Source organism: Bactrocera oleae, chromosome 2, assembly GCF_042242935.1.
Source record: "Bactrocera oleae isolate idBacOlea1 chromosome 2, idBacOlea1, whole genome shotgun sequence".
Taxonomy (NCBI): Eukaryota; Metazoa; Arthropoda; class Insecta; order Diptera; family Tephritidae; genus Bactrocera; species Bactrocera oleae.
In genome coordinates this window covers 87,908,581-87,934,638 of record NC_091536.1, presented here as the reverse complement: position 1 = coordinate 87,934,638, position 26,058 = coordinate 87,908,581, and the positions used below count along the sequence as shown (strand labels likewise).

The window sequence follows — 26,058 nt, the reverse complement described above, 5'->3', positions numbered from 1 at the left end:
ATTTTCACCAGTAATTTGCCAAGAAGTTAAAAATTTAGAAAGAGTATGTATAGCCATCTCTTTGTATGTTGTAAATATATTATAATTCAAAAATTTAAAATAGCAGCTTAAGAATTTTTGACAATGCAACTGCAGAATTATTCGGTTTTGTAAATTTATAAGCAATAACTATAGTATTAACAAAACAGTATTATCAATGCACTTACTAATTGTTTAGTGTTGTTTTATCCTTAATGCACGTTTGAAAATGTTGACAGACTTGTTGTATTCCTTATGTACTGCTGATCCTAGTAAGCTAATGTAATGTAGAGGCACGTAGAAACACCACCAAAAAGAAGTTTGGACTGCGTCGTTTTTGTTTTTTCTTATGTTTTTTTGTTGTTGTTGTTCTTCTGTTCTTTTTATTAACTAATGTACATATGTAATGTAGTCGCTTGTTCTTAAAGTTAAGTATATATTTATGTGATGTATTGTAGTATTTAACAACAAATAGTATAATACTAAAACAAAACGGTCAATGCACACAAAAATATTCAAACAAATGTATAAAATTTCACTAAGAGAACACGTTGATGGGGCTTTTCTTCTTTTTCTGCTTCTTCTTATTCTACCAATACGCTTTGCTTGCTGCTGTAGCGTTTGCTTTGCTCGTTTAATTCACAGTTAAATTTCAAACAACACGAAATAGTTTAAAATTTACTTGTAATTTATAAGTTTCTACTTTCTTGTTTCAATAATTTGTTCTATGCTTTAATATAATTAATTTTTTTATACACAGTATTTATTTGATTTTCTTTTTGTTGAAAGTTCAATACTTTTTCGTAGCACTTTGAACACGTTTTTCATATATTCCGTCCACTTGCAGATTTTTTGAACAGTTTGCCGTTTTGCTAATTTCGTTGACTCTTAAACGTATTGATTGCAGACGCGAACTGCACGTTGCCACGCGGCGATCACACGAAACGAAACGCGAATCTGGAACAACGAGCCGTACACACACAACTTGTACGAGGGAGTACACGTCACGGATCGCCGAGCAATGCCAATGCAGTGAGTGTGCTCTTTAGCTACCGCCGCTGCTTCTCCTCGAGTTGCTCGTGTTCGTATGGCGGCGATGGCTGTTGCTAGCGCTGAACTTTGCTAAGTGCTATGAATGGACCTCGTTGCACTTGGCCGTCGTTGCAAATATTTTCTCGTGTTAATTACCGATTTTACTGCTGCACTTAATAACTCTCTTTCTTGTTTCGTTATGCGACTTTTTCTGCATTCACCACATTCACGTTAATTATTTTTTGTATTCTTTTTGCCAATTTACTTTTCTCTAATTATATATTTTCTAATAAAATTTTGATTCACTGCAATTCGTTTGCGCTGACCGTCGTCAGTTTACTGCCTTCCTGCTCCGGATACTACTTATTTGCACACTAACCGACTGAGTCGCTCGTCGCCGTACTAACACCGGTTGTCGCATTCAAATCTCTATGCGAGAGCAACAACAGCAACCAATGAATCGGATGCACTTTCTCGGCTCGTTGCAATCGGGTGCAATGCAAAAAAGTGCTTCGTTTCGCAGTGTCAGAGTACGCGCGCGCCAGGGTATGCTGCGTTTCAGTAATGAACTGATCAAAATTCAATATGTAGTGCTGTGCCGCCGGCTTGTTGGGGCCGGTTTCCGTTGTAAAGCGTCGTAGTTTGGCGCGATGGCCACACTAGTAGTGGTTATGGTGGTACTGTGCTAGTGGTCGTGCTGGTGTTGGTGAGAGCGTATTTGCGCTCAACACGAAATGCAATCGAATGCAACGATGTAATTACTGCTGCAGCGCCGATCTTAGACCGACGAATATTAACGAATGCGCTTAACCGTCGGCAAAGCTGATGCTAATACACGCAAGTGTTGTTGTTGGCGATAGCAAAAAAGCCTGCACTTACGATCACTGCTGTGATTAATACGATTATGCTATGCTGTTGGTGTTGTTGTCGTTCTTTTTGTGCCTTAAACAGTGACGTCCGGCTATAAAGCGTACTGCTCGAATCTCTGCTAGTAAAGGCGTGCAGATAGCGTTAGTGTACGATGCACCAATACTAATGTATGGACAATTCCAATGCAGCTTAAGTCACGAACTTGCAACGACTGATTCTAAATCGCTCAAGGTATCTAGTCTCAGTGCAGTTTTATTTCATTATATTCGCTCTATGTTGTTGCAAAATTGCAGTAAGCGCTTAAAATGCCGGCGAGAGAGCGTGCACACGCTAGAGTGGGCGTGTATACAGTGAGCTTGTGGAGCTTTGCCTTTTGCAAAAGTTGTCGTCGAACTAACTATCTCGAGCGCTTGTTGCTATGTAATTAAAATTGTTGCTGCTATGGTGATCGTAATATTTGCGCCTCGAGTTCTAAGTGCGTTGTACTCTCTTAAATTGTTTTTTTTTTGCTACTTTTGCACTTTTTACCGCCTTTTCTGCTTTGCTACAGTTGATAGCTTAGAAAGTGGTTGTATTAGCCGCGTGTGCTGGTGGCACTAAGCAACTTAGCAAGCGCTTTTCTCCAAGCCGGTCTCCTTCTTCTCTAGTTTAACTTCGTTTTTAGTACAAGTTAATTGCATTTATTAATTGTTAACATTTATTGCTAAAATCAAAATGCCTCATGAAAATATTGAGTTGTAGCAGAAGTCAGTTCGAAGTTCGCAGAGAAGCGAGCGTTATCTTTTTTGCACTTTTTCTAACTGTAGGCACACAATAATTATTTTTATAGCAAAAATCAGCTGTTTCTACTTCACTCACTCTTTTCTCAGTGTAAATTATTGATTTGTTTTGTAAAATAATTTTTACTGTATTTTATTTTTATGTTTTTTTGTTTTTTTTTGCGAAAATTTAAGTTGTTTTTGTAGTATTAGTTGCTTTTATAGCAAATTCGCATGCACTTTATTGTATGTATGCATATAGTCACTTCTATAGATTTATAATAGCTGTGTTATCATATTTAGTAAAACAGTCAGATTTCTTTGTTCCAAGTTTTCACAACCTTTGCGTTGCCGTTGTAAGCGTTTCTCCACAAATGTACAGCTAATCCGGCGTTTCTATGTCTATGGTAAGTAAATGGGTTGTGATTTGACGTAACGAAATCCCAAGTTTATTGCTTGTTTCTTATAGATTTGTGTTTGTTTGTTGTTTAATAATATTTTTGTGATTTGTGTCACTTTTTTGTTATTACTAATTTTATTTAAATTAATTAGTAATTCTTAATTAATTTTTTTTAAATTTAATTATTATTTTTTAGTTAATAATTTTAATTAACTAAAGTTTTAATTTATATTTTTTTTTTCAGTTTCTTGTTTTTTTTTATATTATACTGCGATTGTCACTTCGTTGCCTGTTCTCACTCACTTTAATTCAGTTTTTTGTGTTATTATTATTATAATTTATTTCTTGATTTACTCTTACTAGTATATTTCACACTTGCATTTGTGTTTATGCCTCTTGCTTGAGTCGCTCACGATCTTCAAGTATTATTTTCCGCACTTTTCGCCAATGTTTTCATAAAATTATTTAGGTGATTGGCGCACGTCGCGTCATAATGCTGCATTTTTTTAAACAATCATTACACGCACTTGGGGGTACAGAGAGTAAAAACTTGCCGAAGCAAAAAATGCAAAAAAAATATTTAGTTTTCAAATATTTTTAATTTTATTTGTATTTCTTTTCACTAAAAGCGTTCATTAGCGCTTAAAATTAGCGGTAAAGTATTTTTAATTTATTTTATTTTATTTTTAATTGTTGTTTGTTTAAAGTGTTTTTCACAGTCTACTTTTCACAAATTATGTGTTATCAAGCACTGAAAATATTTTCTGCCTACACGAAACAGTCTTTAAAGAGTTTTACTTGCGCACTCGTAGTTTTAAATGTTACAGTTTTTATATATACTTGTATTAAATGTATATGGGTTTTACAATTAAAAAAATTAACTTAAATGCGCGTACTAATATTAATAATAATTAAAATTAGTTTAAAAACTTGTATGTATTTAAGAAAAAAGCGTAAAAAAGTTTAAAAATTATGCAAGCTTCAGTTGAAAAACTAACTTAAAACGAAGTCACTAAGGCGTAAGTAGTTTGAAAACTTATTTTACTTATTTAATGTGGTAAATTATTTATTGTAGCAAAACTTTTTTTTGGGATTTTTGCATTAAAATTAGTTTGCTAATTTTCCACACCCGCTGTTGCTGCTGTGTTATGTAGACTGCGAACTGCGAACTGCCAATTTCGACTTTTGTTGTATTTGTTGTGCAAATTTAATTTATTTGCTTAATTACTCGTTTACTGCTGCATTGATGTTGTTGTTTTTGAAAAATTAATAATTTTTTTCTTGTTTTAAGCTGAGTATACGCGGACACTGTTGTTTGGCGCTGCTGCTAACGGTTGTTGCAGAACGCTTATAACGGTAACCGAAAGTTAAATAAATTTCCGATTTTTTTTATTTTAATTTTAATTTTTCAAATCAATTTGTTTTCTCAAACATGAAAATTGCGCACATTTCCCTCGTTGCGTGTTGCATTTGCGTTTTTGCTGCCGCCAAATTGTTGTTGCCTTCGTTTTTGTTAATTATGCCGTTTTGTTTTAGATTGTGTATTTTTGTGCTGTTAAATTTTGAAAATTTCCGATTTCGTACTGCAAAATTGGAAACTTTTTTGTTTTAGACAAAAGTATAATTGTGCCCGTATTTTGGTTGAGATTTTATCCAATTGAAGTTGTGAAAATTTTTAGATATTTGTGCCTGCGATATCTTCTCATCGTCGTCCGTCCGCGATACTGTGGCTAAGTGTAGCGGTTGCGTTGATGTCTGATGTTTTGGCTAACCACTCTGTCTCATCGACGACGACGCTTCTAGTTCTTGGCTCAGCTTCGGCGCTTCTCTACCGACAAAAAGTCCAGAGTGCTAAAAACAATTGCTTTGGTAACGATAAAAGAGTACCGGAGTGCAAAACTGCCAAACTCACTGAGTGAATGAGCATGTATGCAAGTGTGTGTGTGTCTGGCTTAATTGGCACCGGCGGCGATGGCGTTTGTCGCTGCAGAAATATTGTAGCGCAAAAATGTATCTGAATTCCTTGTCTTCCTTGCCTGAGTGGCTGCTGGCTGGCTGGCTGGCCGTTTGGTGCTGTCCACACTATTTACCCTTACTTTTACTCTTAGCCGTATACCCCTCCTCGCATGTACGGCGTTGCTGCACTCACCAGTATGTATGTATGTGCACATATTTTTTCTTCATTTCCTCGCTACACACATTTTTTGCTGTCGCTGCCATGGCTGCCGGAAAGCTTGCGCTCGCTGCTCTCTCATCAGCTGCATTCGCTGAGAGTTGTATTAGTGTGAGTGCATTTTGTCTCGACCAAAAGCTAAAGTGTATGTGTGTGTGTGTGTGGCGGGTATGCTGGCGTTCGCATGTGTGCGCCGAATGCCGGTCTCAGCATGCAGCGCTCTACAGTTTCGCCAACCCTTATGCACATATACAATTAAATATTCTTGCTAATTGTTTTTGCTGTTGTTTTTCAACTTCCGTCAGGGTATTGTAGTTCGTCTATCACTTTGTATTTTCAGCTAAGTTTGCTAAATTTAAAATTTTTGTTTTGCTGTTCTCTTCCGTAGCTCGTTACCATCCACAGAGTTGCATTTTGCACTAACACATACACACGCACACACCTAAGCAGGCACCCATACAGCCATTCGTGCTCACTTGGACAGCCGGTGCAGCGAATCGAGCTCACACTTGAGCACTTGCGCTGAGCTACTACTCAAACTACGTATGTATGTGTGTGTTAGTGCCAACATTTTGTCGCGCCGCCGCTATGTTATCGCTTTTGCGGCCCGTACAGCGTTGCATTGCTGCTTCTCAACCTCTCACTTCCTCCATTATTCCTAAACTTTTTGGCTTGGCTTTCTCTCGTGCAGCCAAACGCTGGCGAATGCAATTAGAGCCGCAAAATAGCCACAACAACAAAAGTTGAGGCAAATTTGTTGCTCTTCCAGGTTCATAACACGAGTCCACATCCAAGGCGCAATGGCTATTTTCGACTCTCGCATTTTTTTTTTTAGGTTTTTTCCAAAGCAAATCTTATGCATTGTAACTGAGTTAAGTACTCTTTTCCGCAGTTATCTCATTTTTTCTCCATTTCATTTCTTTAGTGGCCTCTACGCCATGTCCGTCCGTTCGTGCATCTTACCCTAAATTTTTGTGCAGTTACTAGCGCTTAAGTATCGCCATCAGATATGCCTGTGGAACATTTCAATTAACTGCATTTTTTAAAGATATTCGCACTGCCTCTCCACCCTGCCTTTCTGCCTGCCTGCCTGCCCGCAGCTACCTCGGCACACAATCGCTCTACAATGCTCTTCTTCTGCCATTAATTAACTTTCGGCCATTCCTGACAATATACACACACATACACAAGCAGTTGTTATTGTAGCGTGTGTGTATTTTGTGCGCTTGGAGCGTCACGATAAGCGATAAGATCTCGCATGATTTGCCTAATCGTTTCCCTCTAGGTCGCCACAACACTGTAACAATGGCAACACCGCCTGACTGCTCCATGTCTTGTTGTCACTTTGACTGATGCCTTTTGTTGTGCGGCGAACAGGTGTGTACGGTATGAAGTCATACTGCTGAAAATTCATCATATAGTAGTCATAATATGGCATTGTCATCACTGTTATAATCTCTTCCGAGTGAATGATTTAATAAACTGTTAGCTTTTAGACAAGTTTCTTTATTTCTCAAAAGCTTTATTTAAAGAGCGGTTCATTAAGTTATTCAAATGATTCAGAATGGAATATTAAAAATCATTTTGATTTGAATACCATGATTTAAATTTAATAGCATTTTTTGATTATATGTTATTTTCGATATATTGACTTATAATCTAGGTAACATTCCCTAAAACACCGAAATAACCCAAATTTTTCGGCACATCTTTATAAAGCCAGCAGGCTGAAAACAAATAACACAACACATATACAAAAAATAGCTTGGTGAGTTGGTAAGACTGTTTTAGATGTATCATTCGTATGTGGTTTACTAGAATTCATAAGGTCCAGATGAGCTCCCAAGTTGATAGTGATCCGCGCGTCCAAATCCACAAAATTATTTTTGATAAGCATAACCTGAGATAAGTCGATAGATATAGCTGCCACTCTAGATATGTCAAAGAAAATTTTGGATATATCATTCATAAATATTTGTTTCTGCGAAAGTTCCTATCAAAATGGGTGCCACGAGTGCTCAGAATCGACCAATTACGGCTTACGCATCCAACGCACTCTGCGGATCAGGGCCCGGCAACTTTTTCATGTTCTCAAATCCCAAGAATATGGGCGCTAGAAAAGAATCACCGAGACTGACTCCTACCAATATGCAGATCAATTCGAGTGCTGGTAATACGAAGATTACTACAGTCAGGATATAATATGTTGAATAATAAAATTGGATAATTCCAAAAAAAATCATGATTTTCTTTAAAACGATACGAACTTGTTAGCTCTCTTGCAACGAGCCCAGCTCAGCCGTCGCGGTTGTGCATATTGACAATCTTGTAGTTTTTTTTGAGGAAGAAAATTTCAAAGATTTTTCTTGGAACATTACAGTATTCATGATCTTAATATTGTGCTTAGAGCACACCGCTATAAACTATTGCCTATGATTCCTTCAAATTGTGTAAGACTTATCTATCCGAAAACCGATATATAAAAATATAACTTTTTTATAAACCTATTTCTTGGTAGTCAACGTAAGCATGTTTGAATTTGAAGCCCATGCATTCGTAATTTAAAATAGGCAGAAGCGCTACGGGCGCACCCTCATCCGCAAAAGAGCAAATATTGGCAAATAATCTAACTGTTTATTTTATCTGTCTAAAATATTCAATTTACTTTTATATTCAACTACTAATTTTGCTAAATAAAAATCAAATAAATTTATGTAAAATCGTGTATGCCGATAAAATGCATAATTTATACACGAGTATAGCGTATGCTGCATAGCTACCAACATACTTATGTACCACTGGGGAGAAAATTAAGCGAGGACACACGTCTGTTAGTGCCGGCAAGTACCCCTGCACCGCTACTGTGCCGGTGTACCGGTGTGTCGGTATCAATGCAGATGACGATGCTGACACACAAGATGACCATCGTTATTTTGTCGAAGACGAATCCTGTTTTCATTCCCACAGTTTTCGTTTTGGTACCCAGCGACTTACGTCGACATATCCACATAACTACAAACATATGCACACCGCATCGCATCGCATCCGTCCATCTATTTGATATAATAAAATGACATTCAACACTTCGTTTGGCTAGTCGGCACCGCAGCGCCGCGACTCAGATCGCGAATCGAGCAACTGCCGCTCCACAAACGAAATGTACCCAAAAAAAGGTACAAAATCGCAAAAATAATGCACACAATAACAACAACAACGAAATAATAAAGTTTTTTTTCTTACAACATAGGTTTTTTCCTTTTTATGTGGCGAATCTACACCGGCGGCGGAGGGAGGGATTGTCACAAGGACTTGTCTGCATTCGATTCTTACACGTACACAAGGCGAGCGTGCGGCAAAATCAGCTTGTGTCAGGGTGAAGTGAGTGTGCAACAGACTCGGCATGTCGTGGAAAGTGGTGGCATGCACAGGCAAAAGGGATGTTGCGGATGGTCTATATTGTCCAGCATTTGCAAACGGATTGTTTGTGGAAAAATTGCGATGGTACGAGCGGTGATACGGATGTGTGTCAAATATTGTTGCATGTACCTAAGATGTCCACATATAAATGATTGATTCACAAAATTTTTCGAATTTGCTGCAGTACCACATTTCTAGAATTTTAAATTTTCGGTCCTAAAATTATATTCTACTAGATTATGTCTTAGATTTTGCACTTACACAAAATAGTTGCATTTTTTAAGCTTTTAAGAATCCGTTTTTTACCGTTAATCGTTCAAAAGACAGGTGGTATTTATGTAATAACAATTTCTGAATTCTCTTCATGCTATGTATCTGTTGAATAACGCCAACGCCAAAATAACGTTAAAAGGTTGCAACTCAGCTGAATTTTTTTCTATATTTCACTTATTAAAAATGCATAAAGTTTTCTACTCTCTACTGCGCATTTAAAATTTAATATTTATTTCGACACAATTTGTTTTAAATACAGTTGGCAACTCCATACAAAATTTATTATACCTTGAACACAGGGTATATCAAGTTTGCCATAAATTTTTATGGATTTAACCTTGGTCCTGAACTAGTACCTCAGTTTTTGAAATATTGATCTGAAATTTTACATACGTCCTTATATCCTCATGAAACCGGTTTATTGATAGCCGATATGAGACCGAATTCAAATCCTTATATGAACAACTTTTTTATTGGTCATGAAATTTTGCATAGACTATTATCAAAGTACTTAATAAATCTCCGAATAAATTGTTCAAGTCGGACCAGTATAGCATGTATATAGCTGTGTAAGGCAGCCTGACTTATCAAAATCAAGATAAATATCCTTTTATACCCTTTCAAGCTATAAGAAATGTTCTAGTATTATAGCTTCGATGCAAACAAATTTAACGGGTTTTCTTGTTTTTTATAACTTTTTACGCTATACTAATTCACTCCTTGAAAACCGGCGAATAGTGTGTACGTATTATCTGCATTTTTATATTTGTAAGGCCGGGTCGAGGTTTGACATTATATACAGAATTGTTAGTTACCTACCCTTAGAGATGGGTAAATCTATAAAGAGGATCTGATTTTGACTAGTTATATTTTTTTTGTGATGTTTTTCCGGCAAGTTGAGTATATTTAAGGTGTAATGGCATACGAGGGCGTATAATTAACCTCCGTAACAACGAGGTACGGTACTAAGATTATGCTTTGACAGGGGGTTTGTTCTTGTTATATATAATATATTAAAAACTAGTTGAATATATTTTCCCTCCAAAATGCTAGCCATCGACTTCACCTCTTCAAAAGTTAGTGTACTTACAGTCCTTCAATCAATCTTTAAAACTCCCTTTTTTCAGATCAGTTGAGTTACCAACAATGCCCTTTTAAGGAGAAAAAACAGAGTACTTCCAAAGCAGCTGGCATTCCTTATCTGCTACTAGCCAACTATTACCTCTCTTTTAATACCTCATACCAATGAATTTTGTCTTTAGAAGACAGTATTGACCGAATCGCCGGATAAAAATAGATTTCCAGTGAAAATCCCTTTAATTGCAAAAGTTGGGGTCCAAAGATTCTGTGCTAGTGTGCTAGAGCTAGTGTCATACAATTGTGTAGCATTGTTACAGAAGAGACCCACTCATAGCTTAAAGTAGAGTTTGAACCTGGTATTCAGGCTATTTAGTCTTATCGTAATACTCACATCAGTTAAGCAGTTTTGAGAGAAATTAAAAGAAAAGGCGTAATTTTAAACAAGCTAAATATATAGTTATGTTCTCTTTTTACGAGCAAAGATATATGTACTTATACATATATGAAATATCATCATAGAGGGAGATCTATCTGTTTGTATAAATTTACATTAGGCAGGGTCACAAAAAAATATATAATTTTTCCTTATGCTTGAAAGTTATATTGACAGGACCTTAGAATTATACAAATATGTAGCTACTTCTTAATTTTATTCTAAATACACTCGAAATTGAAATTTAAAAATTATTCTTTTCTCTATTCTATAAATTCTCTATTATTCTCGAAATTCTTTCCATGAAGATAATGCCTCTATATTCAACAAAATACTTACAAATGGCGTAAACAGTGTAATCATTCTGAAAATATCTGAATTTCTGAGTTGCCATTATCTAAGGACGTATATTTTTTGACCGCGCGGTTGAAATGCTCTCAATAAGAACTCTAAAATTGGGGGTATTAGGACCGATCCGATGTAATATATAATAATATAAAGCATGTGTGCGATTATGTGCAACAAAAATTACGCAAGGACAATGATTAATCGATTTCTTGTGACGAAGAAAGAACACAGTAAACCGTAAAAAGACACCAGCCCACCTCCCGTGGCCCTCCTTTCGAGAACTACTCTCCAAAGACCTTGTGAAATCACGCAATTTTGTATATTTGCAGATATGTGTATGTGCGTACAAGACGAGACCACTTCAATGCAAATAATGTTTACCTAAAATCTTAAATTCGGCAAGCAAACAAAATCGGCAAGAAAGCTGCACATAAGGCAATATTTGCATTTTTAATGCATAAGCAGAAGCGCACACATAGAAAAAATAATTAAAAAAAAAATTTTCCCTTAAGAATTTTGTTTTTGCTTTTGCTAACCATTTTTATTATTCAAATACTTGCGCGCAGGCGCAACCTTATTTCTCTGTTTCATTCAATAATTTTGGAGTTTACTCGCGCTATCATTCTGCGCCAACGGATCGCAATTTAAAGCGCAGTCATTTTGCAGTTGTGGGTAATAATTTTGTTGTTGTTTTTTGTGCGCTTGATGAGGCCGCGACTGCAAAAAACGTCAAGGCGGAAGATGCGACTGAACGAATATGCGTTCTTTGGCTTCGGCTTCGGATTCTTCTGTTCAATGCGGTTGGTGTCACATTCAATTCAATCTCCGCTGATGGTCACCGCCGCTGCTCACCAACCCCACCATCATTATCTTTTCCGGCAACAGAAGCGCCGACAGCAGCAGCGAAACCAAAGCAATGAAAAACTATGGGCGTAAGTTTTTGATAAGCAGTAGCAAACATCAAAGACGCTGCTATAATAAAATCACACACGCACACACACATATATACAATTATCCTTTTGTGTGATATATGAGTAAGTTGTACCTCGCAGCCGTGGAGTAAGGCCGTGTCGCCAGCGTCTTGAGTTGCGCTGAGCGACAAGAGTGGTGGTGGTGTGCTGTGGGGTGGGGTGGCTTGCTTACCCCTCTTTTGTTCGGCATTCACTGAGCTTTTAGGCACACACAACTACAATTGCAACTGAAACGCAGCGGCAGCCAAGCAAATGCAGAGCGCTTTCGATTGTGTGTGTATGTGCGTGTAGCTGTGTGCTTGCAACTGCTTGAGGCACATATTGAAATAATAAAATGACCACACGTTACCTCAGTGCGCTGCAACAATCACAAAACAGCAGCGCAGGGGTCGCGCCAAGTTCGATATTTCTGCGCTGGCGATTTCATGTAGATGGACACCCTCCTCAATGAGACAACACATTGAAGGGCACCCCTCTATTGTATTGGCTATGCGGTACTGTTGTCTTGTTGTTGCTGCCAATATTGCCGCTGGTGGGAAAATTTTATCTAAATTGACGCTGGTGCAATGGAGCTGCATACTTTTGTTGTTGCTCGTCGCGAAGCGTACATTTTTTTTTATAGATTTTCGGTTTTTTTTTGCTGATCTTTTCATTTGAAGACAGCGTGCTTTTTGTTTTTTGATAGAATGCAAAGTTTTTGTCATATTGTGGAATGTTTTGTCGTCACTTTTTCAAAATGAGGAAAATACTTAAAGTCCATAAATTAAAGATGTGAAATAGGTACACCCATAAGAACACACACGCGCACACATACTTGCACAAGCTATATGGCGGAAGAACAATAATGAAATTAGATGAAGGTGTTAAAAACATAAAAGGATTCCCAAAGTCTATGAGATATTCAAGCAAACAGATGGTTAATACTCATTTAAAATAACGGCTGAATACAGCTGAATATGGTAGTTTTTATAATCATGCCACCAACTGTCATGATACGAAAATAGTAATTGAAATTGAAGTATACATAATGCATAGCCAATACCATTGAAAATTTTTATAAAGCTCTCATTATTCCTTATTAGAACATTCTCAGTGAGATTTGAAGGATAGTGTTTAACTTAATGCAAGTCTTACTGCTAGAACCCTCACCGGGACAAGACTAGACTCTTGCCCAGTGAGCTATACATTATTCAGAGTACCTTAAACAACTGGCACATCTCCTCTACCGGTATCCACATTTTCTAACTTATTGAAATACTAACACTTAACTTACAGCCCAAAAAATATCGATCCTTAAATGATATCGCGATATTTCAGAAAGCAATTATGGATTCAATTATGATATATAACGAAGAGAACCATGAACATCTTTTTCGTAGTTAACCGTATCTTCAAACTATTGAATATACAATTATTGAAGAAGCTATAATGGAGCTAATAACTCGGCAATTGATTTTGACACTGAGTCTAATCATTTAACTAAAAAAATAATTCTGATTTTATTTTGAGAACAGTAGAAACCCTTTTGGAAGAGGTTTTGAATAATAAATATACTCACTTTTGAAATTGCTACATACTTACTAACTTCAAACCGACGTTGTTTCAAATTTTTTACTACATAATTCAAGCGTAGACAAACGAATTTCAAACTAATAGATCCAACATTGAAAATTTACGACTTTAAATATATATAAATATGTATACACATATATACTAGGCTGGTTTAAAAAAAAACGAAAATTTTTTTCGCTTGGTAGCTCTAAAAAGGTCTCTCCAAGTATGAGCTCTTAATTGTAAGGCCACACAGTTTTCTATTCTTTTTTTATTACCAAACAAAAAATTACAAAAAAGTCTTTTACTAATTTTTCGTAAACCTAAACGTTTAAAAGATATTAACGCTATTATTTTAAGGAAATTTTTTTCTTACGAATGTTATAACTCAATGAAAAAAATCATTACAAATCGGACAACTCATAGTTTTGTAGGGATTTTACTGCTCTACAAAGTGTTATTCCGATTGACTTTATACCATAAACTCCTATACATAGGGAAAATTTAAAGTACATTAATAAAAATAATTTTGTTTTTTTTTTTTTGGTTTGGTCGCAAAATTTTATGAAATTGGTCCGCAACTTCTTGTCAAAAAAAAAAACAAAAATAGTAGAGCGAGTTTGCTTGAAATTGTGTGTTTCTCACGGAATCACGCCTACTTAATCGCTAAAAATGTTGCAGAAGTGTTTTCTACTTTATCACGAACGCAAATATTTGAGTGGCTCAAAGCATCCACTGAAGTCATCGAAAACTTGCGAGTTCATTCCAACTCTGTTAAAGACGATAACATCGAAGAAGTTATAGAAACAATGCTTGATATTCGTATTGTTGACATCAGAGAGATAGCAGAAGATCTCAACATCTCTTATGGATTGATTTATCTCACATTTTGGCAGATGTTTTGGGTATGAAACGTGTCATTGCTAGACTCATACCAAAATACCTGATTTTTTTTGTAAAGACAACGGCGAGTAGAGTTCGCAAAAGGGACGCTTGGTATCTGAGCACCCTATATTCATTAAACGTATCATTATTGATGACGAAACGTGGGTTTATAAATATGACGTTGAAAGAGTACAACAATGCCATCACAGCCGAGGCTTATAAAAAGTGTATGGAAAATTGCATTTAACGTTAGCATGCTTATATGGGCACAAAAGAAGCCCAGTTTGAAGGGGATTATAAATATTTATATTTGTATTAAAATAAGTGAACATGTATTTTTTTGTTTAATGGTCCGGGTCAAATTGATTCAGATCGTATAAATGAATTTTTGGATATTTGATTTAGCTAATATGTATTACTTATCTGACCAGTCTCTAATTGAGATCCAGTATAGTCGCAGAACTACACCAGTTATCTAATGCAATAATCAAAATGTCTCTAATGTTTAAGATTGTGTTTGATGGGTTGGCTACGATTGCAATATCTTCGTAGATAATTAAAAGATTTGAGTAGAAATCGTAGCAAAAGTCATATAAGCGCTCACAATTCCAAAGTATTTTTCAGACCAAAGATTTCTAAACAAAAATCTGCAAAGCCTAACTTTATAAATTATTTTAATGAAATAGATCACATTAAGGTTAAGGATACTAACGGTACTATGGATAACTTCCAATGTTGTAGCAAAAACTTCTAAACCACAGGTTTTCTGTCAGTATACGGCGAGTTAGAAAATACTCGATAAAAGTAACTTTTCTACACAACCTATCTAATCTACGTTATATAATAAAAGCACATTTAAACATATCTAATTGATTTAAATTGCGAAATTATATATATTCTTTGATTAAGGTTATTGAAGTGGAATTAAGTGAAGAATTTACTATAAGTGTCTGCATGCTAGTGAAATAGTGCATTACATACATTGGATGCGGTGTGGTCTATGTGTAAAGTATCTAACCTATAATTACTCAAAACAAACGTAAAAAAAGTTTTAGTTTGCTATAATGTTTTTATTTTAATAAGATTATCTTAAAGCTGCAACTTTTGCACGTATGCAGTAACTACTTACACATTGTACATACATATATGTACATATGTATTTGCAAACCCTCCACCTTAGAAAAGAAGCATAATACGGTAAAGTTGCATTGTGCTGCTTGGCATTTCTTCGGTGGCAAGAACATTCGTATGGGCGAATGCAACGCCATGTTTTTACGACTATCAAACGAAAGTAAAGCTGACTGACAACAGCAGCAACAACAACAAGAACAACCACAATTGCGAAATCAACATCACAACACGGTGGCAAGGCAGCCATTGCAATGCTTGCTGCACTCGACGCCGCCGAATGCCTTTTCGCCTTACATGCTAAGCCCCTTTCTCTTCGGATAGGTGTGTGTGATTTGATTGTTCGCTGCATCGCTATTGTTATTGTTGTTGTTGCTGTTGTTTTGGTGTTTGTTGTGTGCAGCTTAAGACATCATCAGGCTTCCGTGTGCAACGGCACAACGCTCTCAGCGCAATGCGGCACCAACGGCTGTAATTATGTTGCACATAGCCAAAGACAACAACAATAATAATCAACAGCAAGCGCAACAACAATGGGAGCAATATTGGATATGAACGAACGAGCGCAGTGTTTGAAAGGGTGCTGCTATTGACGCGGTCGACGGTGGTGTCTGCTACCGCTTGTGGCTGTTCGTTGTTAGGTCAATGCCCCAAAAAACCTTTACTTTTGCCTCGCACGACATTAGCACTGAACACGGCGCACAAAGCGCGCATGCAAAGCACAGCGATGTGACAGTGCGCAAGGCAGACAGTCAGAGCCGGAGATACACACAGGCGAGCGAACAAACAAATGCAAGCGGTGCGTCGTGTCGCCTCGCCTCGCCTCGTCTCGAAGTTCCACTGCATTATCGCAAAAGCTGCCTACCGCCAGCCAAAGCCACTGCACGTGTGAATAGCAAGCGCGTATGTGTGCGTGTGCAACTCTGGTGTTGCAAATACGCGGCAAAACAACATACAGTCAGCGGCACATTTGGGTTAATTGGAAGCTATGCGTTCCGTTTGTTGGCGAAAAGAAAGTTGCTTTGTCATTTCGTTTTGCTGTCATGTGAAGAATCTAATTTTTAATTTAACTTTTTCGCTGAAATGCTACTTTTTGCTGCTAATGTCTCCATCAGCGTTTATTAAAATTTAAGCTCGGATTTGCTTTTGATATGCCCTACAGAGCGGAATTTACGCTTTTAGGATATATTTACTTATTATATACTACATATTATATAGTTACACAGTATCTATTTATGTTGATTTTATACGAGTTTTGCATTCGAAGCGTTGAAGTTAAAAACCAAAATCATTCTTTACATCTGTTGCACTCTCTGTACCTTCCTAGCTCTCTATTAAAAATAAATAATAAAGACAAATGCATAAGCGTTCTTCTGTAAAGCAGCCTTTGAGTGAGGAATATTATTTGAGTCTTAGTCATCCAGGTAGAGAAGGTAACGCAAAATTTGGCCCACCAATGACAAAGAAAACGTAAACAGAAGAAACTTTTTGGACAATAGGAAAACATTTGTTAGATGAGTGAATATTGTAAGGTGGCAGGTAAGATCTCTTACAAATAGAGAAACGAAAACTTTACTGGAAACAGCAATTTTACTAGACTTATTGGAATTTACGCCGCAACTAGAAAGAACTCATGATAAACTAAATACTCCAAACCACAAGAAGAGTAATTCCGACTCGTTCCGAGTCTCATAATATTGCGGCAAGAGAACCTAGCATTGCAAACTCATTACTTTAACAGTTCACTACGATCCCGCTAAGGCCAAATATCAACATCTCTTACAGATCGAATCAACACATTTTGGGAGATGTTTTGGGTATGAAGGTTGTTAATATTACACTTGTATCAAAAACCTGAATCTTTTGTAAGAACGACGGAGAGAAAAGGTCGCAAGAGAGAGGCTTGGCAACGTATGTATGAATATGTGGACCTTACTTTCGTCAAACGTATCATTGGTGACGAAACGTGATTTTATAAATATGACGTCGAAAGTGTACAAAAATCTTGCGAATGTCCGTCCAAAAATGAGCCATAACTGAAAAAGCCGAAATTCGCTGAAGGCACTGAAGGTCATTCCATTATAACAAACACTTATAACAAATTGTCTGGAGAATTGAATTAAACGTTGGCATGCTTGTATTGGCTCAAAGGGAATCTATTTTGAAGGCGGTAATAAATAATTTTCTTTTTGTCTGTAGGGGGGATGTTATTACTAATTTTCAACACACTCTATTATGATTTTTAAATTTACATCTGGGTTACCATACATTTTTAACTTCATGAAACATACATTTACGGTCCCAAACCTTATGAATAATTTTATGTCAAAACCTTCAAAAATGAGGAAGCTAAGGATAATTTAAAAATTAATTTAATATGATTTAAACACATATAATTGAAATCAAAATTTTGGTTTTAATGCTAAATGTCTTTTCTCAATAACGTACAACAGGAATATTAAATCATTTTTAACTTGGCCTACTTTTGAAAGGCAAACATCGCGCAGCAGCAAACGAAGTGCGTTTACTTACACACACATTCAAAACAAAAATTGTAGCGAAATGAATATAAAATGAGATTCGAAAATCAAAAAGCATACAACGAGCAAAAAACAAGCTTTCTCAGCGTCCCACGGCCGCTACAACAAAGAGTATCTTCGCTGCAGTTGAAATGCAGCTTGCAACGGACAAATGGTGCATCAGACACATATGCATGTATGCATGTTTGTATGTATGGGAGCGCATGTAGTCGAGCACATTTTAAGTAGGCTAAATGTACAGTGCGTGCAAAGCACTGCACAATACAACGAGCAACGCATCCTGTCCCATATCTGAAGGCTATAATATCGGCCAGGAGAGGCAGAGGTTGCTCAGCAGCAATACCGGCACTTGTGGGCACAAGGGGGGCAAACGGGGTACCAACAACAAGAAATCATTGCTGCATTTGCCGCAGCTGTGCGGCACTAAATTGTAGAAGTTGCGGCAGGTGAAGGGCAAAGCGTAGCGCGGAGTACGGGCGGCCTTTATTACCCGATCAGGCGTTGTACAGCAATGCTGAAAACGTGGTAAGTGTATGTATAAAAAATGGAAAATGTGTCTCTCTGTTAACCCATTATGGGCTAGTAGCATGTGTTTTGTATATACTGCAGCCTGTGCCGCCGCCGCTGACGCTGCCGCAGTTTCGCATTCATTAAGCTGCAATATAAAACAAAAACGCACCATGTGTTTGGATATGTATGTATTTTCGTGAGTGTATGCGTGAGTTGCAACCTGGAAAGACTGGACCTACATCAACACGCGGCGCTGAAGTGCATTTTATGTGAGAGGTTGTTTTTTTGTTTTCAGAAAAGAACAAAAAAGTGGCAGTGAAGTGGAAGAGGCACAGCAAAAAACGGGCACATATAACTACATGCAAACACGTGCATGTGCTTGAGCCCATTGCAACCCAATTGCAATTGACGCCAATGCAACGCTGCTTACTAAGCCGGCATTGCCATTTACAGATGCACATATATACATACTTACATTTATATGAGTGGCGCTCCCTCCGCCAACCGCCTTCGCCCGTATTTTCTGCACACTACCACCCTCCGCTTAGCTGCGTCCCAAGCGCTTGCCGTTCGTCAACGCTGTTTCTAAGCGCCGAGCGCGCTGTTGCCATGCCGAGTCTGCACGTTTTAGTTTTGCACACCAGCGCAACCGCAAATGCTTTGCGCATCACACACATGCACACCTTTTTTAAAATATATTCTCTTTTAGTTTTGCTCTTTCTTTGTTGCTTAGCTAAGTGCAAATACTTAGCACGCCATGCTACTGGCCGGCTACAGCAGCGGCATCAACGGCAGCAGCAGGCGTGTTGCTCAAGCTGTCTACTGATAGTTAAGCGTTGTGTGTGCGACCCCAGCTTACAGCACATATTCTTACAATACATATATAAGTTGGTGTTTATTTTATTTTACCTTGCTGCTGACACATTGCCTCCATCGCCGTGCGCAGCGGCAGTAGCAGAAGCCACCATCGCGTCGCTTCTATGTAACTCTATACTCGATCAGCAACAGACGCCGTCATGTCACACCATATGCACGCACATACCACAAAATGTGCATACATAAATACATATTTATATGTAACTCAGTTATGCATGTATGTGTGTGTGTGGCAGCCACTACTGAACTACTAAAGACAGTCTAGATACATATTTACTATACTCTCTGCCGCACTTTTCTCTCCCGATCTTCACTGTCCGTCTGACTGCACAGCGGTTTTGCAACGCTTCAACGCCACAGTAATTTAGCAGCCCCCCGTAGCCCTTTAAATTGTCTTATAACATCACCTCGATATCATGTGCCACCGCCAACGACCGACCACATTCGGGCAGCCCAAAAGTCCTTGAAATGCAGTAAATGCAGCAGAACGCATTTCGACTATCTGATGTATGTTGTGGCGTATTTGCCAACAAGTCAATAAAAACAATCAAGAAGTGACGACAAAAAACTTGCATCAAAACTCGTTTCGTTTGGCTGCTTGATCGTCATTGAAATGCACTGTGTCCAACTAAACTTCTCAACTTATGTCATAGTGCTGTGTCGCTCTCAGCTGTAAGTTGCAACAAACCAGAATTTACACTGCGCATACCCAGTGGTAAAACTTTGAAATACAAGTACTTACGGGAACGACACGATCACTAGGAGGGAGATCGTAGTTAGTAAACTGTTTCGAGGTGTTTCAAAGGTAGTCGTGTCTAGGTTAAAAACTTTTACTACATTTGGCTATTGTCCTAAAACAGTAATTAAAAATGAAAGAACTTTGCAGAACAATTAGATTAAAATCGAGGTGCTAAACATTAAAAGGGTTATGTTGATACTCGCGGCAGAGATAACTGTGAATTCAATTTAACAGTGGAAACACCGTTCCCTTAAGACCAAAAGCTCTTAGATATAGATCGAAGGACCCTCAAGGTAAGATAAACTTTGCTAGGAGCAAGTCGTTCAATGAACTTCTTGCGTAAATTCCTTACCTTATTCTTCTTCATTCCACATATTTTGTCTACCTTACTTACCGACAATTATTTAATTGCATTTAACGGCTTTTGGACGGGTTTAATTGAATGGTTTGTTTATGAAAAAATATAACATTTAATTTAACGAAGTGCATACATTCTTAATCTCGCAGTAAGCTTGGGATTATATAATCAAATGTGGTTAATACCACAATCACACAACGCATTCAATTCAATCATCGCATCTAATCACGTATCATATATTGTTGCTGCCCAACAACACAACACAACAACAACCGCAATTCAAATTACATCCTCTTCTAAGCTGCTTTCACGAATTGTCTACACTTGTCTGTGCGAATTTATTTCTATATTTACGCTTCGCTAAATCTGTTAGTTACTGAGTGGCTGTCAGCCTCCCCTACCACCCTACACTTTTCCCTAACCACCACATATTCATATATATATTTATGTATGAGTGACTGCTAGCTGCACTTGAAGCGGCAACAGTAGCTGATTGTAACACTTCATATGCTACATACACATACATTCACGCAAATATGTATATAAACACACATGCAAACATACGTATAAAAATGTATGTAAATATAAATATATGTAAATATGTTCATATATAAATGTATAGTCATATGCGATGTTCTTAGGATCCCCCAACATTTTCCAGTGTTGTCACTAAGTACTTGGAGTAGGGCGCTATTTATATTGTTCGTGGTGTAAATTTGCTGGTGAATATAAGTAGCAGCTGCAGCAAAAATATAGGGCCGCACTACCAACAATTGGCAGCAAAAATTTTGTGTAATTTTGTTTATCTACAAGTATATGAAAAGTTTGTATACCCTGAACAGGGTATACTAAGTTTACCACGAAGTGTGTAGCAATAAGAAGGAAACGTAGGATACTCTATAGAGTGTATATACAAGTGTTAAATGATTAGCTTGACGCGCTGACTAGATTTAGCCATGTCCGTCTGTTTGTTCAACTGTACGCCTGTCTGTCTATATATACGTGAAATAAGCACTCTGTGGTTGAGATACCGATCTGAAATTTTGCACAAAACCCTTCCTTTCCCAGATGCTGATCATTTGCTGGAACCGCCGATATCGGACCATTATATTATATAGCTGCAATACAAACAGACTGATCAAGATAAAGTTGAAGGTCGCTTATGTCAAACAGTATGGCTAGAAATAACTACCAAACCCTTTTCCATTGGATACAAACCCTTGGCCGGCTATGTTTTCAGATTTAGTTGTACATATACATAGTTGATAAAAGAAATGCACCTGTGCAGCTTCGATGCAACCGAAGTTGATTTTTTTCTAGGAGTGATGGTTTCAAAGCTCAGATATATTTGGAATTAAGTACAAAAAGCGCCCACAATTTAATATATGATGCAACCGTTATAAATTAAAGTTTTTTGACAGAGCTAAGTTATAGGCATGCATATGTCTATTAATTTAAATAGGAGTAGGATATATTCAAATATTCAGATATTCTTACGGATAACTGTTATAAAATATGGGAAATATTCGTGCCTCCATGAAAGTTGGATGCAGAAGAATCCATGATACTCCCAGTATACTAAATTCCAAAGTAATCTGGTTGAAATTTTAAAGCTTTTCTGTGATTAGACGTACAACTAATAATGTTGCCTTTTATATAATTATTTTTCTCTATTTTTAAATTTCATTAATTTGTGATACGTATATACCTATTGTTTTTAAATAATCAGTTGCCCGAGTATTCGATTTTTTATATAATTTTTAAAACCGTTTGAAGTTCCAAGCCACAATGTTTATCAGTCACATTTCCAAATATTACTTCTATGTTTGTGTCGAGCTGAGCTTTACTGTTATTTTTTGACAAAAAACTTTGAACTTTGCAAGATTTTCCACAACAGAGAAGTACTTACGATCATCTCCTAAAGAGGTCGTCAAACTTCGCACATTTCAGGCATATTTCAGACGATGGATTTCCAAAAAACAGTATTGTCAGGGATTTAAAGAAAAGGAATTTTTGGCCGTATTTTACAAAATTAAAACGACAGTAAAAAATCGTTAAAATCTTTCCAAAAATCTCGTGTCTAAAACTAGTTACTTGTTTTGTAAATTTACTGATTTCGAATATTTTTTATAGACGTGAATCAAATTCGAATATATTTAAAACCTAGATTCGTGCCAAAACTTAAAAAAAAAAACACACTACTTTTGGGAACTCGTTTAAAGCTGAATGAGCGATATGAACAGTCAGCGTAGGGCTGTGTTTAGTGTTCGATATCTCGGAAACCAACCTGCTTTCAATCGAATTCTTTAGAAGGCATGTTATCTACATTGGAATTATACAAAACAATAAAACGATTTTTTAACCGCAAGACTACAACACATTTTCGGCATGAGTTTTATCAAAGAGTTTTATATTACAAAGTAGTTTGGAATGTATAAGACATTTATTATAATATATAATATAACTTACGTCGAGACCTTTAGAGATCCCTAACGGTATATAGCGCCCAATAAATTTACGAAGTGAACTTTGCTGCCAATTCTGATTGCTACTTCGCAACGTCGAATTTTCTTGCACCGCGCATACATCCCAGCGCAGCAGCATGCATTTCATGAGCTCTATAGTATAAAATTATATTATATGTAAAAAATTATGCACTTGGGTGCATACATGTGGTATTTACATTGCAAAATATGTGCTGATGTTTGTTCACTTGTGCGCTTTTTGCCAGCATATGCTGTTTGTAACTTCCACTTCAGCGCCTCGCCACTGGCAAATGTGTAAGGGGATCGTTGGGAGCGCAAAAAGAACTTACATATTGTATATATATGTATATGTATATTTACACGTGAACACAAGTGCATGTATATATATATATACTTACTTATGTGAACTGCGATTTGGCGCTATTTTATATTTTTAGTCTAGTGCCTCTCAACACTCTTCAAACTAAATTGTAAGCCGAGTTAACCAATAAAAAATGTTCCATGTAATATTCTAAAAAAGTAGTTTTAGAAAAAAGCATAATTTCACTCAGATTTTTTTTTCACCTGCTTTTACATGATTTTCATACAGATTTACGCGTATCAAATTTTGACATGCGTTTTGTTGTAAATACATTTCACACCTTTTTATCTTACAAGCCTTTCCTTTGCACTCTTCTTCTTGATTCTTGATTATTATGAAGAAACAAATATATAAAATATAAAAAAATATTAAAACGAAAATCGATATTCGCACAGAAGGACAAAAGGGCAGAAGGTTAGCGGCATTACCTACTCAACTTCCAACACCTCTTCGGCATTAAAGCATTAAAATGAATGTAAGTGTGAAGGAATTAAATTACAAATGCCAGGATCTGTTGAGGAAAAAAGCCAAAGCAGTAATAATAAAAAAATTGTAATAACAAACAAGAGCTCTTGCATTTTTTCAGCACTCAACTTGTCCGTCAGGCAAGGCGTGACAAAAATCATAAGATATGCACACATATACAAACATACATATGTACATACAAACAGTTATGCATATGCATAGACTTCAGTGGCCGCAAAACAGTGGCTTGGAAAGCACTTCACTCACATACAAGCATGCATGCATACAAATATACAAACATGCATATATGCATACATACATATATACAAAACAAGTATGTGCACTTGAGGCACAGGATCCACAACAAACCAAACTCAACATGTCACTCATCTCGCCCGTTGACAGTTATGATGAAGAAAAAGTGGGTACTGGCCCAGCACGTTGCGGCACCGATGCAGAAATAAGATAGAATTTGTAAACTAAAAAACAAAGTAAAAGCACACATCAACTGCTAGCGATGAAAACCGCTCGGCATTTATTCTACTGCAGCTAAGCCTGGAGCTTAGCCTGGCTTACTGTAGCACCAATTCGAACCTTGCACCGTCCCACCGTCCAAGCGGTCTCCACGCAGCGCAGCGCCAAAAAAGGCTCCACGAGCTCATCACCACCTCCTCGTTATTCATTTCAAACTTTTCGAGTTCCGAACGTTGGTCACAAAGCTCGAGTACAACAGCGCTAAAAATGCACTTTTAATGACGGTTTCCGGTTACACACAGATGCAAAAAGTACATCACACCAACATGCATACATACATACATACACACGCTAAAAAAAACCTCAGGCGCATACAAATGTATTGCTGAGCTGCTTTCGCTGCTCATGCATACATACATACATATATTAACACCAACAATGTAAATGTGTGTATGTGTGTATGTTTCGCAATCGATGAGTGGCAGGAGCGGCGAGAGCGCATCGCTTGGCACAAACTGTACACACGCCAGCAGCAAGTAATGCAGTTGAAAAGTTTTCCTTTCTTTTCGTCAAGCACGTACATACATACATACGTATATACATACAAACATTGCTGCATGCAAACAAACACGCAATATGTAATTCTACTTATGCTTTTACACTTCGTGCCGCCGTTGGCTTTTGTTTTTGAAAATAGTTTATCAATACACTCACACACTTACACTTATATATATAAGATATTGATGTTGTTGTTAAATCTTATAATTAAGTGTGATTTATTATGAAGGGCGGTTGGGCCGAGGCGTCGCCGGAAAGTGTGCAAAAGAAATTTATTGAGAAGTCATTATTTTTTCAACATTGGTCTTTAAGAAGTATTGCTAGAGAGCGGAGAACCCAAAATCGCCAAATTCAGATCCCAAGGTATAGATGTTATTGCATTTATGACGTAAGTAGTTATAAAACAGGTTGGGAGTGAATGAGAAACTTAACTATGATACTAATATTTCTGAAAATTAATTGGAGTGGAATCCTCTTGAGTTGCACAAACTTTCATGTATAATCCACATTACATTCTCAATACTTTGAATCTACTTTTTTTACTTTCCCTTTCAAAATTAGTATTTCATTTTTACAAAACAAGTCGTTTCATATATATGTTGGCTCCTATAGTCAAACGTCCATTACTATCCGAAACATTTTTTACAAACTCACAACATGTTGAATATGTTTTCGACTTTTAGAAAAATATAACTTAAGTATATAACTAGTTGGGCTTGCGGTTTGTACTAGGCTTAAAGTAGCTTATGATTTAATTTTACATATGTATGTCTAAGTAATTTTTATACTCTCGCAACCTGTTGCTACAGAGTATAATAGTTTTGTTTACCTAACGGTTGTTTGTATCACCTAAAACTAATCGAGTTAGATATAGGGTTATGTATATATAAATGATCAGGATGAAGAGACGAGTTGAAATTCGGGTGACTGTCTGTCCGTCCGTCCGTCCGTCCGTGCAAGGTCTAACTTGAGTAAAAATTGAGATATCTTTATGAAACTTGGTAGACATGTTTCTTGGTACCGTGAGACGGTTGGTATTGCAGATGGGCGTAATCGGACCACTGCCACGCCCACAAAACGCCTTTAATCAAAAAATATAATAACTAAGCTCCGCAATAAGATACAACACTGTTATTTGGTACACAGTATCACATTAGGGAGGGGCATTTGCAGTTAAATTTTTTTTTAAGTGGGCGTGGTCCCGCCTCTAATAGGTTTAATGTGCATATCTCCTAAACCGCTAGTGCTATAATAACAAAATTCACGGGAAGCAAATGTTTTTAGCACTTCTATTGACGGTGTGAAAATAGTTGAAATCAGGTGGCAACTCTGCCCACTCCCCATATAACGGTAC

At 37.0% G+C, this 26,058-nt stretch overlaps 1 protein-coding gene across 19 annotated transcripts in view; it reads right to left on the bottom strand.

Moving 5' to 3' along the window:
• Syp (synaptotagmin binding cytoplasmic RNA interacting protein) overlaps positions 1–26,058 on the bottom strand; it is a 123,124-nt gene that overhangs the window by 66,464 nt on the left and 30,602 nt on the right. The window contains exon 1 of one of the 19 annotated variants that reach the window (XM_036361169.2): positions 207–2,137. The exons of the other annotated variants lie outside the window; for them this stretch is intronic. The gene's annotated coding sequence lies outside the window, so the exon portion shown is untranslated. Of the gene's footprint in view, positions 1–206; positions 2,138–26,058 lie in introns of those variants that run through there. 19 annotated transcript variants of the gene reach the window in all.